Consider the following 13,142-nt stretch of genomic DNA (forward strand, 5'->3'; position numbering starts at 1 on the left):
GTCTACGAAGTTCCTCACGACAAGTTTGTTCTATGACTAACCACGCTATAATGTTCCAAAAAGTTGCTAAGACGCTGTCATGTCTGTTACAAGCTACAAACTCTGGCTGGAGCTTCCTTTACGATGCATTGCTTGTGCTGCGAAGTAGTGCTTATTATGTGAACCGTTGTTGCCAATAGGGTCTTCTTGATCAGCGAGCAACTTGATTAAATTTCGGCAGCACAGTATTATTCATGACTTTCTAAATCTTCTTGTGACCATATACTATGCCCACACACTTGCTAACCCGTATATAATTTAACTAGCCTCATATTAAAAGCACATTTTCGAGCAAATCATCTGGAATTAGCACACTAAGATGTATATCGGTCCCATACCACAGATGCTTCTCTGCCTTCGTCCCTGCGACTATATGTAGTTACTCATGGCAACGATTTTATTGTTACATGAAAGACACTCTCTGTGGTTTGTACAAGAAAGACTTCCCTGACATGGGCAGCCTGTTTGCTACAGTGATTTGACGTAAATAATTTTTACTTATCCTGCCAACATACATTATCATAAGCAGTAATTACTAATAAAATTCATAAATACATACATTTACAAAAAATAGTTATAAACTCGAGAAATCAAGTAGCAGTAAAATATGTGAGGTATTGGGTTGTAGCGCTATAAAGAAACCAAGACATGTGAGGATTACATGAACATTATCGTGAACCACCTGCTGTTCATCACGCTGCAGTCCTCCCCGATGGCGAGATCATCCTCCAACTGAGTAACTGTCGGTGCAATGAGGCCAAAGTCATGCTAAAGTGGTTTGAGGAAAGTGAGAGTGAATTCATGTTGTCTTGGGTACCAAATTCGCTTGATGTGACCCAGTGCAATGCATCTGGGACGCTGCCGACCGTGTGCTGTATGCCCACAAACCTCTGGCCAGTCACCTACAGCAAATCCATGAGCTGCGCTTAGATATTCAGTCTCAAACATCACCACAAGCTTACCAAGGACTTTCTGAATCCACACGATACAGAATCGCTGATGTATTGAGTTCGAAAGGGGAACTACATCTACATCTGCGTCTACACAGACACTCTGAAAGCCACCATATGGTGCGTGGGGGATGGTATCCTGTACACTATTACTCCTTTCATTTAATATTGCACTCGCTAATAGAGCGAGGGAAAAACGACTGTTTATATTCCTTCATGTGAGCCCTAATTTCACGTCTCTTATTTTCGTTGTCCTTACGCGCAATGTTTGTTGGCGGCAGCAGAATCGTTTGACAATCACCTTCAAATGCCAGTTCTCTAAATTCTCACAATAGTATTTCTTGAAAAGAACACAGCCTTCAATCCACGGATTCCCATTTGGGTTGTCGAACCATCTACACGCGTTTTTAACCAGGTGCTCATAATCTTTCGCCTCATCTTTGTAGTACCACATGTTGCATTTTATCAGTTTTAGGTATGGATCAAAGCCATGTAATTTCAAATCTACATCACCGACTGCTATCATGAAACATACAGGTGATGACCTGAGAAATTTAGTGGTTCCTACTAATTTTCCAGTAACTGTTTCCCAGACAAGTCAGTCACTGAAACCTAGTCTAGACATTCTCTCTTCTATTGCTCCATTTTTTGAAGTTACACACAAAGAATCATGTGGACGTTATGCCCGCTAAGTCAAGAGTGTACGCCTTACTATACAAGAGAGGAAGGAATAAGATAACGAATGTATGTAGAAATTGATGAATGGGTTCTTGTCCAGTCATACGAAATATAGTCACATGGCTGAGAAAAGTGCGAGGTTCAGGTGTGAGAACTGGCCATAGATTACAATCAATAGTTTGGACTTTCTGATCATGACCTCTGTTAAGCACATGGCTGCGTACTACATACACTGGTGAACTATCGAATCACAAATGATCCAAAACTTAACTGCGTCAATGTGATAAGTCAGAGATTCGGTTATGACTGGAAGGCCCCACATCATATTGCCCTTACATGTAGTTTATGGTAATACGAGGATTTTCAGGAGGAATCAAAATGATTTGGGAGTTGTTAGTACAGACTGATTCGATTGAAATATTTCGTATACCATTTGTCTTATTTTTATTCGCTACAGTGTTAGCGGTTTTAAAATTTAAGTCAAACAAATACTTACCTAACAAAAACGTAAACGTGTTTGAAATGGCTACCCTGGCCCAGCGTAATGGCAGCATTGTTTGAGGCGCCATGTCACGGATTGCGCAGTCTCTCCCGCCGGAGGTTTGAGTCCTCTCTCGGGTATGGGTGAGTGTGTTGTTCTTAGTATAAGTTAAGTTATTGTAAGTAGTATTTAAGTCTAGAGACCGATGACCTCAGCAGTTTGGTCCCTTAGAATTTCACTCATATAACATTAACATTGCATGGCAAAATTAGTTAAGAACTGGACATCTTTAAGACCCAATCTGACATTACTCTACGCAACGGTATGACTAAGACGAGAAATATATGGCCCTAACTGTGGTTCCTGAAGTGTAGAACTCCATAACATCAAATATGTTGTTAAGTGAACATTACTTTATTCAGTTAAAACAGAATCGTAAAACGCATCTGACTAGGAAAGAACTTCAACTGATATTACAAATCTGCCATACATGAATTACACAAAGCGAACCTGCTGGTTTTCAGACTCACTTGAAAGTCACTTAAAACGTGCCCTATCGATGCAGCTGACGTTAAAAAAAAAACTCGTGCGCTTCTAATTAAACAATTACAGCAACTTTTGGCCTGACTGACTGGGAAACATTTGCGCCTACTAAAGCAATGCTGAATTTGAGGCAGATAAGTGCAATGACCTAACCAAAAATGGAGCAAGTATTGAAATGGGACCCCTCGTCTAACATCGCCTTTTTTTACACAAATAATCGATACCATTTATACTATCGATTCTTGTATAGGTGAATATTATCTCTGTTGTTTAACTAAAAGAATTCCATATGATTCTGTATACGAGGTATTATATTTCAGGCTAAAATGTATAAAAAGAAATTAATATGTTACAATCGATATGTACTAATAGTTAAAATCACTCTTCTTTTAAAAGTATTTGAAATTATGAAACATCTGGCATACTTAAAATTCCCATTATTAGCTTCACGATGTGATGATAATTATTAAATTTATTTCTGGACTCATTTACAAAATAGTGATACATTTTAGCAAAGATTCTCCTATTGACAAGAAAGTTTGTAAACTCTTTTGTTTCGTAAACTCTTTGAAATATTGTGAGTACCGCAGAATGTAGTAGTAGTGGGCATGCCTTTGATGCAAACGCGCGTATTTTGCTAATCTTGTCAACAACAACGTTATTGATGGTTTTATAAAAATGAAAATTGTGATGTCGGTGTGACATAGAAGAATGCGATAAAATAAAATCATAGCAACATATAGTACTTCATCAGTTATTTAGTCATCTGGAGCCCAATAAGTAAAAATTTCAGCCGCAAGAATGTACCCATAGACGCAAGAAGTTGAGCCAACAATAAGAGACAATGAAAAAGTTTTTCTTTTGTATGTCTTACGTCTATCGAAGCTTTTGGTACTAATGAAGACACTAAAAAAAATTAATAGTGATGTGTGGGAGGGTAGTATTACAACGTGCAGAACGCTGCCATCTTGTTTGTGTCTCTGAAGTACTGGGCGAGGGCTGTGGTTCTGCCCAGACGACCTCTGGCCCTTTATCGGCTACTAAGATGCACACCAGCACGCGATCCACCCTTGTCTCCGTGTTCAGATAAAATATCAATTTTTTATCTGAAAAGTACAGCCCACACATTCCTCCCTGCCAAACAAGACTGACCGCCTATCATTGAATAGCAACACTCAGCTGGCCAATGGCATGAAAGCTTCTTTCATGAAAATTCGGCCAACAAAAACGGGTTGCGTTATTTTAAACATCGAATGACTTTTCGGTCCACCCTACTATTTCAGAAACTGAAGCTTATTCACCGACTTCCTGACGCTATAAGCATTTTTACCAACTGCGCGTTTTCACACCCAGTAACTAGCCTCGCATCAGAGGTCCTAATAAGTAAAAATCTGCACGCGAGGCTAGGTCCCTATATTTCAGCATACCGTGTTTCTTTAAGAAAGCATAATATTGTTATCTTCTGAAGCCACTCTTCAGAAGACTGGAAAGTGCCGACTACCCACTGCCAAATGTCTTCGCCTCGACATTGCTCAGCCACCAGATCGGAGGCGGGTTGTAAACGCGTAGCACAACAGCACCAGTCCACCGTGGTTTGCCCTAGGAGACTATTTCTTACAGACACACCACCTGACGCTTTACGCCTGTGCGGATGCCAAAGGCCCTACTCACTGCTCGGCCCCACTTTTTTCGGTATGTCGGACACAGACTTGCCTGTCCTAAATGCAGTGTGCAGTCCGCTCCTATGCACTCTCAGAAAGTACAAAGAAAAAGAAGGTCTGCACAATGTTGAACGCAGTTAAGATATGAAGTTAGTTATTATATACAGTCACTGCAGTCCAATTCGCTTTTCATGCAACATTATTACCAAATCCTACCCCGTCATCATCCTATAAATAGAGCTTCATCCTCATATTAAGTTCAAAAAAGGCTCTGAGCACTATGGCACTTAACAGCTGAGGTCATCAGTCCCCTAGAACTTAGAACTACTTAAACCTAACTAAACTAAGGACATCACACACATCCATGCCCGAGGTAGGATTCGAACCTGCGACCGTAGCGGGCGCGCGGTTCCAGGCTGTAGCGTCTAGAACCGCTCGGCCACACCGGCCGGCTCATATTAAGTGAAAAGGGATATACCAACTGGCTTGCCGCTTCTCACTTATTGAGATAAGCAAAGTCAAATGATTAAGTTCAAAGTTTATTTACATAAATACCATTCCCGACTTTGGAATTCTCTTGACATCGCGTGTACTACCTCTTTGAAATTCAACTTAGTGTTCTTTCATACGGGCAGCTCTATTCCTAATCTGAACGATTAATTCGTCTCGTGTCTTTACTTTGTCGACTTCGCCATTCAGCAATCCCTACAAATCAAAATCTAAAGGGATAAGGTCCGAGGAGCTTGGTGGCCAACAATTGTGACCAATCTACTGAGGAACATCAGGTTTTGGTGATGTTCAACCTGACGACTTGAAAGTCTTGCTACCCATTATGCTGTAAGAATATACGCTCCTCTGAATGATTCGATGCGACCCTCTACGACTTCCCTTCCGGTGCCACCCTTTTCATCCCAGAGCAGCACGTACACCCAGCATCCTCATTTATTTCTTGGATGTTTCCCAATCCCTAGCTCTATAGCTCTTCCGTATGCGACACCGTTGAGTAGCATAGGCGGTATTTTTTCATTACTAGCCGGCCGCGGTGGTATAGCGGTTCTAGGCGCTCAGTCCGGAACCGCGCGACTGCTACGGTCGCAGGTTCGAATCCTGCCTCGGGCATGAATGTGTGTGATGTCCTTAGGTTAGTTAGGTTTAAGTAGTTCTAAGTTCTAGGGGACTGATGACCACAGCTGTTAAGTCCCATAGTGCTCCGAACCATTTGAACCATTTTTTTTTCATTACTTTGATGTCTTAAGACATATCCTATCATCCAGTCCTTTTTCTACTTTTTTAATACATTCCTTTCCTCTCCGATTTTGAAGAGAACCTCCTGATTCTTATCAGCTTACTTAATTTTCAGCATCTTTCTGTAGCACCACATCTCAAACGCTTCGATTGCCTTATTTTCCGAGTCTCCCACAGTCCATGTTATACAAACATACAGTACTGTGCACCCAACATTCTCACAAATTTGTTTCTGAAAATGAAGTGTGATTCATACACGCAGCACAGCCGTAGTCTAGGGAGAGTAATAATAACGTTCTCGGTTCCGGCTTCTAACACCAGTACTGCTTACGTTTTGCACAAAGAATCATCAGCAATGGCCGCCGAAGACTTTAGGCATAAGCAGTCATCCTCATTCTGCCAACGGCCTTGTCAAAGAGGGCGGAGGAGCGGATAGAGGTTCAGGGCACTCTCTTGTCCTTGGGGTGGGCAACTGCCCCTAAAGGCGGAACAATCAGCAATGATCAACGGCATGAGGATGCAGAAGGCAATGGAAACCACTGCATTAAAGACATACATTGTGTATCCGCAGGACATGTGGCCTGTAATTTAAAAAGTGATCTGATGATCTCGCCATTGGCAAAAGATTCCGGAATAGTCCCCCATTCGGTTATCTGGGAGGGTACTGCCAAGGAGGAGGCAGACAATGAGAGAAAGACTGATTAACAAACGATAGGGTAACGTCCTACGAGAAGGGGCGTGGCATGTCAGAAGCCTGAACGTGATAGGTAAGCTTGAAAATTTGAAAAGGAAAATGAAAAGGTTCAATCTAGCAATAGTAGTGCTAAGTGAAGTGAAATGGAAAGAAGAAAAGGATCTTTAGTCAAATGAGTATAGGGTAACACCAACAGCGACAGAAAGTGGTGCAAGGTCAGTAGGATTCGTTATGAATAGGAAGATAGGGCAAACAGTGTGTTACTGTGAACAGTTCAGTGACGGGGTTGTTCTTATCAGAATCGACAGCATAACAACACCGACAACGATAGTTCAGGTATAAATGCCAAAGTCGCAAGCTGAAGAAGAAGAAGAGAGGGAGAAAGTATATGAGGATATTGAACGGGTAATTCATTACGTAAATGGAGACGAAAATCTAATATTCATGGGGAACTGCAAAGTCATAGTAGCTGACGCGGTAGAAGAAAGGGGTACGGGAGAATATGGGCTTGATACTACGAATGAGAAAGGAGACTGACTAATTGAGTTATGCAATAAATTTCAGCTAGTAATAGAGAATACTCTGTTCGAGAAACACAAAAGGTGAAGGTATACTTGGAAAACGACAGGTAATACAGGAAGATTTTGCTTAAATTACATCACGGTGAGGCAGTGATTCCGAAATCGGATACTGGATTGAAAGGCGTACCCAGGAGCAGACATAGACGGCAATTTCATAATGATGAAGAGTAGGCCGAAGTTTAAGAGGTTAGTCAGGAAAAATTAATACGCAAAGAAGTGAGATACGGAGGTACTATGGAATGAAGAGATAAGTTTTAAGTTCTGTAAGGCTGTAGATACTGCAGTAAAGAATAGCTGAACAGGCAGTACAGTAGAAGATGTATGGAAATCTCTAAAAAGGGCAATTACAGAAGGTCGAAAGAAAAATATGGATACAAAGAAGGTAACTGCGAAGAAACCATGGGTAATAGAAGAAATACTTCAGTTGATCGATGAAAGAAGGAAGTAGAAAAATATTCAGGGAAATTCAGGAATACAGTAACACAATTCGCTGAGGAATGAATTAAATGGGGAGATCAGGGAGGCTGAGACGAAATGGCTGCGCGAAAAATGTGAAGAAATGGGAAAAGAATTGGTTGTCGGAAGGACTGACTCAGCTTGTAGAAGAGTCAAACAACCCTCGGTTAAATTAAAAGCACGGGTGATAAAATTAAAAGTGCAACGGGAATTCCACTGTTAAATGCAAAGGGGAGAACGGGTACGTGGAAAGAGTGTATTAAAGGCCTTTATGACGGGGAAGATTAGTCGTTATAGAAGAAGAGATAGGAGTGGATTTAGAAGAGAAAGGGGATTCAGTATTAAAATCAGAATTTAAAAGAGCTTTAGAAGGCTGAGGATCAATTAAGGCAGAAGGGATAGATAACATTCCATCAGAATTTCTAAAATCATTGGTGAAAGCGGCAACAAATGACTATTCACACTGCTTCGAAGAATTTATAGAGTCTGTCGACATACTATATAACATTTGGAAAAAATATCAACCATACAACCATACAACGAGAACTTTCGCACAAAAATCAGCTTAACAGCTCATGTGGCCACGTTGCTGGCAATAATTATATACAGAACAACAGAAACAAAACTGAGGATGTGTTAGATGATGATCAGTTAAGCTTTAGGAAAGATAGCCGACCGCGGTGGCCGTGCGGTTCTAGGCACTTCAGTCCGGAACCGCGTGACTGCGATGGTTGCAAGTTCGAATCCTGCATCGGGCATGGATGTGTGTAGTAGTTCTAAATTCTAGGGGACTGATGACCTCAGATGTTGAGTCCCATAGTGCTCAGAGCCATTTTTTTAGGAAAGATAAAGAATCAGAGAGGCAATTCTGACGTGGCGGTTGATAATGGAAGCAAGACCTAAGAAAAATCAAGACACGTTCGTAGGATTTGTCGACCTGGAAAAAGCGTTATACAATGTCAAATGGTTAAAGGCGTTCCAGATGCTAGGAAAAATAGGGTTCAACTATAGGGCGAGGCACTTAATGTACAATATGCACAAGAGCCAATACGGAATAGCAAAAGAAAAGTTCAAGAGCGGAATTAAAATCGAAGGTGAAAGGATATCAATGATACGATTTGCTGATGCTATCCTGAGTGAAAGTGAAGAAGAATTAAATGATATGCTGAACGGAATGAGCAATCTAATGAGTACAGAATATCGACTGAGAGTAAATCGAAAAAAGACGGAAGTAATGCGAAGTAGCAGAAATGAGAACAGTGTGAAACTTAACATGAGCAATGATGATCACAAAATGGAGAAGTTAGGAATTGCCACCTAAGCAGCAAAATAACCAACGACGGACGGAGGAAGGAGGGCATAAAAAGTAGACTAACATTAGAAAAGAAGTGCATTCCTGGCCAAGAGAGATCTACCGGTATAAAACGTAGCCCTTAATTTGAGGAAGAAATTTCTAAGAATGTATGTTTGGAGCATATGATAGTGAAACATGGACTATGGGAAAACCGCAAACGAAGTGAATCGACGTATTTCAGATGTGATGCTACAGACGAATGTTGAAAATTAGGTGGTCTGATAAAGTAACGAATGAGGAGGTTCTGGGCAGAATCGGAGAGGGACATGTGGAATACACTGATAAGAAGATGAGACAGGATGATAGAACATCTGTTAAGGCATAATGGAATAACTTCCATGGTACTGAGGGCAGCTGTAGAGCGTGAAACTATGGAGAAAGGCAGACACTGAAACACATCCAGAAAATAACTGAGGACGTAGTTCGTACGTGTTACTGTGAGATGAAGAAGTTGGCACAGGAGACGAATTCGTGGCTGGTCGCAACAAACCAGTAACAAGACCGAAGACATAAAAAAAAGGGGGACAAGCAGGATTATTTTCGCGAGGAGTAGCCTGTGACTCTACTACTGTGCTTCTTATATCTTCATTACCTCTTTTGTTGTTCATTATTATGCTTTCAGAATCCTGAATTTGAAGTTACGTTAATCGGTAATTGCATATCGGCTACTTCGCATTACTTTCGTCCTTTCTTCTTTACTCCCAATCCATAGTCTGTCCACAGTAGACCATTTCATTCAGCACTTTCACTGAAGGTAGCAGTGCCATCAGCCAATCCTAGCACTGATATCCTGTCATACCGAATTTTGAATCCACCTCATTTTTCCTTCGATGAGCAGGTGAGGGTGATGTGCAGTAAGGGAAGCAGATTTCATCCCTGTCTTAAGTCATTCGGAAGCTGAGAACTTACCTCTGCGACTTCGATATCGCTCCACTTTGGTTTTTGTGCGTATTGTATATCACTCATCTTTACCTACATCGTCTACGTATTTTTTTTCTTTTTTTGAGAATTTCAAACATACTACACCATTTTACGCTGTAGAACACGCTTTTAACTCGTCATGGGCACCAAACGTGTCTTGAATAAAACTTTCCATAATCATCGAGCGATAAGGTCCATTGGATGCCACCGTGTTCAGTTGATTTGGGTGATGGTTGACAGGTGGTTTGTCGTGGTTAATACTACCTCACCAAAGAGGTCATCGTCTCGTGGATTCAGTGACTGTTGCCGTCAAGAGTGCAAAAGGTACTTACTATGTAAGTTTCTAAATCATTTTCTGGTTAGGTGCAAACTAATTATTGAATTGTACGGCATAAAGTTGTAATATCCGTTTTTGGTGAGAACGATAACCTATATTCAATGATTGTGTCCTAAATATACGATTAAAAAATGTTTTTACTGTCGCGTAGGTGACTAGATGATTTGTAATATAGCAGTTCTTCCATTTGGAGCTTTCGTTAGGCAGTAGAAGTCTTTAAAATAATTTTCTCTAGCACTTGCTACTAGCTATGGGAAAATTAAATTCCTAGCTACAGATGTGCCGCTCCATGCTTACAGCGCCTGGAATTGAAAATTTAAAAAAAGGTCCCGGAAGGTAAAATTGAAATTTAATTAAAAATTCTCTTTTAGGTACGTACGCTGTTCACATAAAGTCTTATATCTGATGAGCACAATTTCAAAATTACTAGTTATAATGAGAATATTTGGATAGTGGAATTTATCTTCGCGATGAGTCGCGCTGCATTTAACATCATGGTAAAACAGGATGGCAATTACAATTGTGTTAGCTATATTTTCCACATGGTACATTTTCCTGTACAGGACAACTATAAACAGTTTGGCCTGCTGCCCACGTTTAAGTTTGAAATGGCTTTCTAAGTCTGTGTAACTTTTTATGATATCTCTAGCACTTGGAGACGGAACTTTAGGCAGCGAAATATGACTTTCACCACTACTTAAAGCTCATTATACAAATGATCAATGATAATAAGAGTTTTCCTCCCTTTCCTCTTCGATTTCTGTTACAAATACCGTTTCTCTCATTGCTGATATATCGCAATAGATGAGTAAATGTAGTTTATGCCAATGATGTCAGATGATATCAAGGAAATTTTGCTCTGTTTCGCACTTGAAACCAGTAATTTTCTTATACCTTCTGCACGGTTTTTCACTACTTGCTACCTTTCACTAAATGGGGGAAAATCAAGTGATATAGAACACATGTTTTACGTATGTTGGTTAAACAAGAATACTGAGACTCTTATAGATGACATATTACAGTCATTCTTCCATCGGCATTATCCATGTACGTCCTAAGTCAAAGCACCTGTTGTTCTCGGAATATATTTTGTCCATTTAAACAACTACGGTTTTCTGATTGTGGCAGAAAGATTAGGTTCACATAAGGTGAAAGTATATGACGTACATAAGAAGCCGATGATGATATGTATACTGAGCAATTGTTTAGTGATATTCCTTCATTTTCTTTCGTTAGATAGTCGCTGCATGTCCACAACAGTTGCTAATAATAGAACCTAACCAGAGTTTTCGAAATATAATTTTATCTGGAAGTAATACTGACACAGATGCGTTGCCCCGTATTGCAAGCTCATACTTCATTTTTGGTAATATTTATTTTCTAAATATTTTGTGTGCTATGTTCCCCCAGAGTCCTGAAACAACCCTCAAGTTTCCTGCCTACCAGTGATAATGTTGAAGGCAAAAATTACGTTTCATGTTGGCTACTCTGCAATACAATTTCCAATCTGTTTCCTCCCATTTTTACATTTCCTTTGTAGACGCAAGTGTTTTTTTTTTTTAAGTGGTAATTTTGAAGTCATTGACTTATTTTTTTCCATCATATGTCGAGACCTAGTTTCAAGATAAGAGTATGTCCATTTGCTAAATTAGATTAAAGTTGCCCCTAATACACCTACTTCATCACCTGCTTCATTGTTTGATGCTCCAGTAACGTCCTGTCTCTACACACATAATGAAGTGTTGAATAATATAGCTTCTACTACACCTAAATGTGATTCAAAAAAGAAACTTTCTGGAGTGGAAGAAGAGTACAAGAAAATAAACACTGGTAGCACAAGATATGAGATAATTAATGTCGATGTTACAACGTTTTGGAAAACAACATGTGCTGCAATGAATGTGGCAAGTATGATAGTTCGTTGCGAATAAACAAAGGGTTCGTGAGTAAATGTTGTAAATACAGGGGTGTTTTCTTTTTTTAAATTTTTTCAAGTGTACATTATACTGCAGATACATGTAAACTGTGCGATGTAAGGCTTAGATTCGTTTATGGGTTCTAGGTTGCATACGTCATATTATGTATGTGATGAGCCTCCAAAGTCCACCCTCAGAATTTGATAAACCCATTCTGAAAATAGGCTCTGCTATTACAGATGTGGGGGAGGAAGCCATGAATGACGATTTTGAGGAAGTTGTTGTGGAAAATAATAACAACATAAGCATAAATTTAATCACTTTTCACGTTGACAAGAGTGTATGTCAGTTGACCACTTTGGTTTACCTATGAACGGAAGTCAGAATTTTACTACTTATAACAAAAAAAAGAAAAAAGCACGCCCATATTACGGGTGAGAATGGTCTGAGTGGTTGCGAATCCGACATGGGAAGGAGGTGGCGTTAACACCCTACACAAAGTTTAATCGTTCTGAAAACGGGTTCTCAATGCATTTTTCTCGATCTTACAGTTTATTGTCATTGCACTGAAGATGCTTGTGAGTATTTCAGTTCTTAATCTATCGATTAATCCACCATTTATATCAATGGTTTACGTAATTCTATTTGCCATCTGCTGCTGAGATTGTAATGAAGTGTATCAGCTACATCAGTAAAAGGGAATGAGGAAACCGAGTAGATTTACAGAGCGCTACTATTATGTGGGCAGTACAGTTACCATGAAAACCCGTATTACGCCAATAGATCAAACGACCTAAATGGGCTTTAATGGTATCGATGTGCTTGTTAATTGCAAGTCATGTGTAGTATACAACATTATAAAACATTTAGTAATTGCTACAGTGCAGAAAAAGAAAAAAAAAAGGACGGTCTACATTCGTCAACGAGAAGAAAAATAGCGGCCATTTAAAGGGGGTAGCTTTAAACTGTAGTCACAGCAATGGGCGTGAGGAAAAAGGTGGGGTGATAAAATATGACAGTGTAAAGGAAGGTGAAAGAAAGTTACATGACACTGAGAAATGAAAGAAGCAAGAAGCGTAAGTGGTAGAAAATGGGAAAATTTACTTTTGTGTTCGACAAGGTGAAGATTGACCATCAACTTTTTGGGAACTATTACGAAGCTGACAGGAATAAGTTATTTTTAAAAGCAACATGCCGATGTGCGTAGAGGAACTGTGAGGTGAAATTCAGATTAGGCACAGGTTTGCATACTGACACTGAAATTTATTTTGCGAGTTCTAAGGTTT

This window comes from Schistocerca serialis, chromosome 2 (genome assembly GCF_023864345.2).
Source record: "Schistocerca serialis cubense isolate TAMUIC-IGC-003099 chromosome 2, iqSchSeri2.2, whole genome shotgun sequence".
In the NCBI taxonomy this organism is placed as follows: Eukaryota; Metazoa; Arthropoda; class Insecta; order Orthoptera; family Acrididae; genus Schistocerca; species Schistocerca serialis.